At 33.9% G+C, this 5,971-nt stretch overlaps 1 long non-coding RNA gene across 4 annotated transcripts; it reads left to right on the top strand.

The window, feature by feature from the left end:
• The first annotated feature begins 704 nt into the window (after nucleotides 1–704).
• On the top strand, nucleotides 705–5,663 carry LOC144557635 (uncharacterized). 4 transcript variants are annotated; one of them, XR_013512725.1, is made up of 8 exons: nucleotides 705–2,396; nucleotides 2,760–2,859; nucleotides 3,758–3,882; nucleotides 4,003–4,173; nucleotides 4,507–4,541; nucleotides 4,683–4,850; nucleotides 5,212–5,319; nucleotides 5,403–5,663. It is a non-coding gene; the product is annotated as an uncharacterized LOC144557635 (long non-coding RNA). The 4 variants fall into 4 exon arrangements; XR_013512724.1 differs by having other exon boundaries at nucleotides 3,097–3,882; XR_013512722.1 differs by having other exon boundaries at nucleotides 3,758–4,173.
• The last annotated feature ends 308 nt before the right edge of the window (nucleotides 5,664–5,971 follow it).

The following is a 5,971-nucleotide window of genomic DNA, read 5'->3' as shown; positions in this document are numbered from 1 at the left end:
TCAAAGTTCTTTCAAAATTTCAAATTTTTTTCAATTTTTTTTCAATTTTTTTCAAATTTCAAATTTTTTGTTCTAGAAATAAAAAAACAAGACAAAAAGAAAGAGAGAAGGAAACAAATTCAAGGCAGCGTAACAGAATATAATATCTAATGGTTGGTAGCTTTTAGTATCATACATTCATACTTTTTCCCCAAACCTTGAGGGAGATATCAGATCGAATATAATATGTGATCGTAAGATATATATTTTTTTACTTATATGGTAATATCTCATGTTACTATTTCTTTTTGTCTTCGGAGATATTTGAGGATTTTTATATTGTCATTGTCAATTCTTATGAAAAGAACAATGATGTCTGTGGAATCTATCTTATAATATTAATCTTGGATGTGGAGTTACTGTTCACCTACAGTAACTCTTCTATTATTAACCGTTGGATCTGAATCCAACGTTTTTAGCGTCCATCTCCTTTCAGCGACACGTATCTGTTGTTTTCCAGGAACACGTATCTTTCTTTTGTCGTCGCCACATTTCGCCGCTTAAAATTTTCAAGAGGTTCTCATTCGTTTCCTCATTTTTTTTCATCCCACACTTCTTTGCTGACAACTCTCTAACGCTCTCTCATGGTCTTCGCATCTCTCTCTACCTGATCCCCTAAAGTTGTTCGTCAAGCTCTTAACGTTTTCGTCTCTCTCCGGTTGTTTCTCTTTTTCTGATTCTTTGATTTTTCTCTTCTGTGCACCTCTTTTTTTTATCTTATTCGGTTCGTTGCAAAATAAAAACCCTAACCTATCTTTCTCTCTCTACAGCCTGCGCTATTTTCTTCCGCTCACTCTCTAAACAAAAGCACCGCTGAAGCTCTTAAGTCTTAACATCTCTGTCTCTCTTCGTTCAAACTGTCAAGGTATGTTTCTCTCTCTTACTGATTCTTAGTTTATCAGTCTGAGTTATGTGTAAATCATTAGAGTAAAAAGGGGAGGACGCACTCCGTGAATTTCTCACTTGAAATTGGGAAATTTACATCTTTCTTGCTTTTGTTTTGGTTAGTGATGTAATACCTTTTTACTACATGTTACTAAATTGATTAATGTTTCATGTATTTCTTTACTTATTTTTCTAATATGGATAAATTAAATCTCTGTATTAGGTTTCTATGGAATTTACCAGAGGAGGTGTATTTCTCGTTTATGCTAACCGATTTTGGTCCCAAACACTTGGGGTTGTTTTGTTTTCAATGATCTACAAAATTGAATTGTACAATCGTGCACTATTATCGACTATTTTTTTCTGAATATCTGCAATATCTATGTTTCAAGAGAACTTGACAAATCCCTTTAATAAACCAAATTACAGCTCAGACTTCAGTAAGGGGTTGGCCACCCCCATGCTTCGTCTCTGGTCACAGTTTTATATTCTTCAATTTGAGAAGTTCATTGAATTGACCAATCTGGACTGTAAGGTATTATTAGGGTTTGTGACTTTGTAACTTATTATAATAGTTAATCTGATTCTAGGGTTTAAGATTATGTAAATGTTCTGACATTTCGTTCATGGAATTAGAGCAGATAGTAAACCAAACAAAGCAATGAATTAATGAACAGCCCGTTGAGCAGATATACGCTGTAGATCTCGACATTAAGCTCATTCCCTTTGAATATCAAGATGTCATCATGAATTTGTTTTTTTCAATCTCATGTGGCATCTTTTGATACTTGAAATTGTTTTTTTTCTATGCGAAGGTTCACTTTCGAAGATGTATCTGCACATAATCAAGCGAAAGACTGGACAAAGCATCGATGTGGTCCTACTTTGAGTTCCATGCACTTTCACTTTTTATAAGTTTCCATTCAACAACTTGGTTTATAATTGAATGCCGAACTGAGGTCCAAATTACCTTCAATTGTGATAAATTCTCCCAAATCAGCGATCGCTATCGCCATGAGGTACTGAAATCTTCTCCCAAATTTGAATGATGCCTATTTAATTATGATCATTTTTATCACCTCTTCAAAACCTATTTGTTGATCTTTTGGCAATTTTTTATTAACTTACCTCTTTCAACAATTTGTACCTATCTCAATGATTTAATCAAGAGGATGTGAAAATTTGTTCATGCAATCTTTTCACTTCCAAATTTTTTCAAGCATAATTAGATGAGTAAAAGCTGTCAATTTATGATTTCTAAATTTTGGGGATTTACAATCCAAAATGGCTTTGCTGCCATTAGTAGGCTCATATTTGTTAACATTGTGAAATAAAATATTTTCGGTGGTGTGCACAAAAGTCAGACAAAGGGGATCAGAGAATAGTAAGGATAAAGGAAGAGAATCGTGAAGGAAGACATGATTATTGTTGATGTTTTGGTGCAATCCAGAGGTAGACTACCTGAGTGTCAGGTAATAAAATTAGTGTGTAAAAGAAAAATTTTGAGACAGTACTTTTAAGCTTTTGTTATTGTTTACATAAATTACCTACTTTCTCAAGGAAAGAAGCAATTACCAATTGGAAATTTACTATGAAGTCGCAAAGGACTATCACTTTGTCCTTATTTTACAGCAACAACCTTCAGCAAACTCCAAATTGGGTTCCTAATTGTCACTTCATATTTAGAACGCGTTGTGTTTAGGGAAGTTCATTATGATCAGTTCCATATACATTAATTAGCACCATTGCGTTGATGTTTAGGCATTATAACTTTCGATTGAAATATTCATATCATGTTTAACAAGCTAAATGATTTATTTTGTTCATTACTACAGAAAGTATCGGATGCACACGGGGCTGCAAAATATGGTGCATATGTGACACATGCATTGTTCCCCAAACAATAATGGTCCCGTTTCTTAGCTACTGATACTGGTACTTCAATCTTTTTAAATTTCTATGCTTCTTTTATTGTAGATTTGATATATGAGTCATGCCATTAAGCTTTAATATTGGTCATTCTTAGTCCCATATTTTATTCTCAATGCTGCAATTTAAAAACACGAGTTTTTATTTTATTTTCTTCTTTAAAACTACAACTAAGTTTGTTCAAATCCAACCTACCAGCCAAATAATAAATGCTACTCAACTTGGCCGTTGTGTTGATTCTAGGTCTAATGATATCTTATCAAAATATTGGTGAGAAGTTTGAAAGGTCTTCAAATTGGTGAGTTGACTGGTAGCTGATTAACATTATGATAAGAGAAGAACTGTAAAATTCTCATTTTGTTTAACAAAAATAAAAATTAAATTTGGTTAACAATCAGGGTGGCATTATTTTCATTAAAACCAAAATTAGGCAGGTATGAATTGACCAAGCAACCAAGGCAGTACATTTTTGTGATGTCAGATACTCATCTAGGTGGCCTCAACCTATTTGAGTCACGTCGACACCATAATTATGTTAACACTGTCAAATTAGTGCAACTAATCAACAGAAGCTGAAAATAAAAATAGTCTGACAAAGTGATCGTTGGGTACACATCAACCTGTTTTATCCGTACTTAGGCCTCACTAGAAATCTGGTATATTCCTTTCCTTTTCCAATGAAACAATTTGGATGGAGGTTTAGTGACTTTGTAAATATTGTTTCCAATTCAATTTAAGCCCCTCTGATCAGTATTTTTGAATACTAAAAGGGTTAATGGGTTTCTTTTCAGATGGGGGTCAGGTAGCCCGTTTGGCGTTTGCTCATTTCTGGGTCACTGATTCATGCATGTTACAGTTAAAGCTATTGAATATAGAGCTCCATTTAAGGTGCTCAGCCTTGCAGGTTCAGTTGCCGATGCTCTTCAAATTTATAGTGAAATTTTGAAAGAAAACCTTGAAAGCTGGCGGCATATGTGACATTTTATGAGGCCGAAGTCTGTTAGAATGAAGACTGTTTATTTAGATTGGGTCAGTCTTTTCATTCACTATACATTTTTTTAAATCAAACTTCAGTTAAATAAAATAACATATAAATATTCTCTTTCACACCAAAAAAATCACACTACTTAGTTTAACTCATCCTTGCAGCTCCGGGCAACAATCAAAACCTCCAGCAACAACTGAGAAAAAAGATCTAAGGAAGCAGCTCTTCTCGGAACAATCATAATAAAAAAAAACACGATCAAGGTAAAAAGTTCCTGCATCTAACACAAACTTCAATACCAAGATAATTTCCAAAAAAAATGGACAAATTCTCAGGTGGTTCACAGTTGATATTCGTAAAATTTCTTTATAGTAAATTATTACCTGCAGTCCACTACATTAAAAAAATTACATCTAGACGCATGATTTTTGCAAATCATAACTTACAGAAAATCACGTACCTGTTGAAATTCACCTTCCTTGCACAATACATCCATAATAGTGCCACAAAACTCAGGTTTAGTTCACTGTCGAGGGTTAATTAACTTAGTTAGCTAATTGAGGTTCAGTTGGCTGACTGCTACCAAACAGAACATGAAATCATAGTACTATAGTAACTGGTATAATAGATATAGCAACTTTCGTATTGACAATTTGCTCTATAATTAGAGTTCAGGAAAGAGATTTCAAGTACATAAGCTCAGGTACCTGCAATAAATATGTCATCTTTTAAAGTTATCCATGATGACCATTGTACATGCTAACTAAATTGCATCAGCTGCTAATGTAAGCATATATAATCACTGCACATGCTAACTAATTGCGAAATAAAATTTGACTGGCAGGAATTGGATTTACTTATTTGCTTTAATAGTTTGATATGCAAGAGAGTGTATGGTGAGACTTGGGGGAAGAAATGATTCCCACAGCATCTGCCACAAGAACTAACTGGATGGATTCACATCCTAAATCCCCCCTGAAGAAATACGATCTGTGTGTTTGTGTGACAGGAGGTATATTATATAACTCTTAGCCTTTTCATTTTCAACATCTTTTAGTTATTTCCAATTATGTTTTCTGACCTCACAATAGTAAGTCAAGCCTTAGATACTGGTTGAATCCTATTTGAGTTTAAACCCCACTTTTTTGCTTGTCTTTCTCGGTTTTTTTTGTGTTGTATTTCACAACCTAACAGCCATTGGTGCTGTGCCAGTCAGGGTACAATAATGGTCTGTCACTGACATGTCTCGGCATTGAATGAAATTGCAAGTTTGCAACCTGACAAGATCCTATTCCAATAGGAGTTTGGGTAATAAATTATTATTTATTTTATTTACCTTTCTTTGTTATGACTTATGACTTATGAGGTTTCAGAGGCCGTTAAGAGTAATTGAGCTCAAGAATCATCTGCAGGTTCCAATTCCTATTTTCGTGGTATCTTTTATATGTGAGCTCTCTGGAAGTCTGATGCTTCAACTTCTGGTATGTTATTTAGTACGTTATTGGTATTTCAATATTAACGATCAAATTATTTTTACCAAACTATACCTCTAACATTTTTTTAGTGCCTATGCAGACAATGGTGCTGCTTCATTTGTTGTTGACCAAAGCACAGACCACACCGAGTCACCCGTTAATAGGTTGGAGAAAACACTTGGAACCATTTTGATAAACAATGTAAAAAAAAAAGTGTTTAGAATTTAATGTTTACTTATCTTACATAGACAACAATTTTATACTATATTTTTGAATGTACGCTAATATTTTCAGTTGTACTGGTTTTTCTTATGCCTTTGCATTATCATTTGAACCTTCAACATTGCTTTTGTTCTATATATAGATATTTTATATAAAATTTGTATATAGTTTTGCCTTCACTCAAATGCCACTGCCGAAGCAAAGCAAGGCGTGAATGTTAACATGTAATTTCCTAGTTTGTTCAATGTCACGAATGGGGTTGGGGTCGGGGTCGGGTCAGTCTGATTCGTAAAAATTTGAATTTGTTTGAATGAGATCATGCTATATATGTCTGCAAAAGCTCAGATTTCCCCGAGTACGGATCGCACTAATCTATCTTACAAAATGTTCAAAATTCTTCATTTACTGATTGTTTGGATAATTTGAATTCAAACAT

The sequence above is a fragment of the Carex rostrata genome, chromosome 7 (genome assembly GCF_964058835.1).
Source record: "Carex rostrata chromosome 7, lpCarRost1.2, whole genome shotgun sequence".
Lineage (NCBI taxonomy): Eukaryota > Viridiplantae > Streptophyta > Magnoliopsida > Poales > Cyperaceae > Carex > Carex rostrata.
This window is presented reverse-complemented; position numbering and strand designations above follow the sequence as displayed.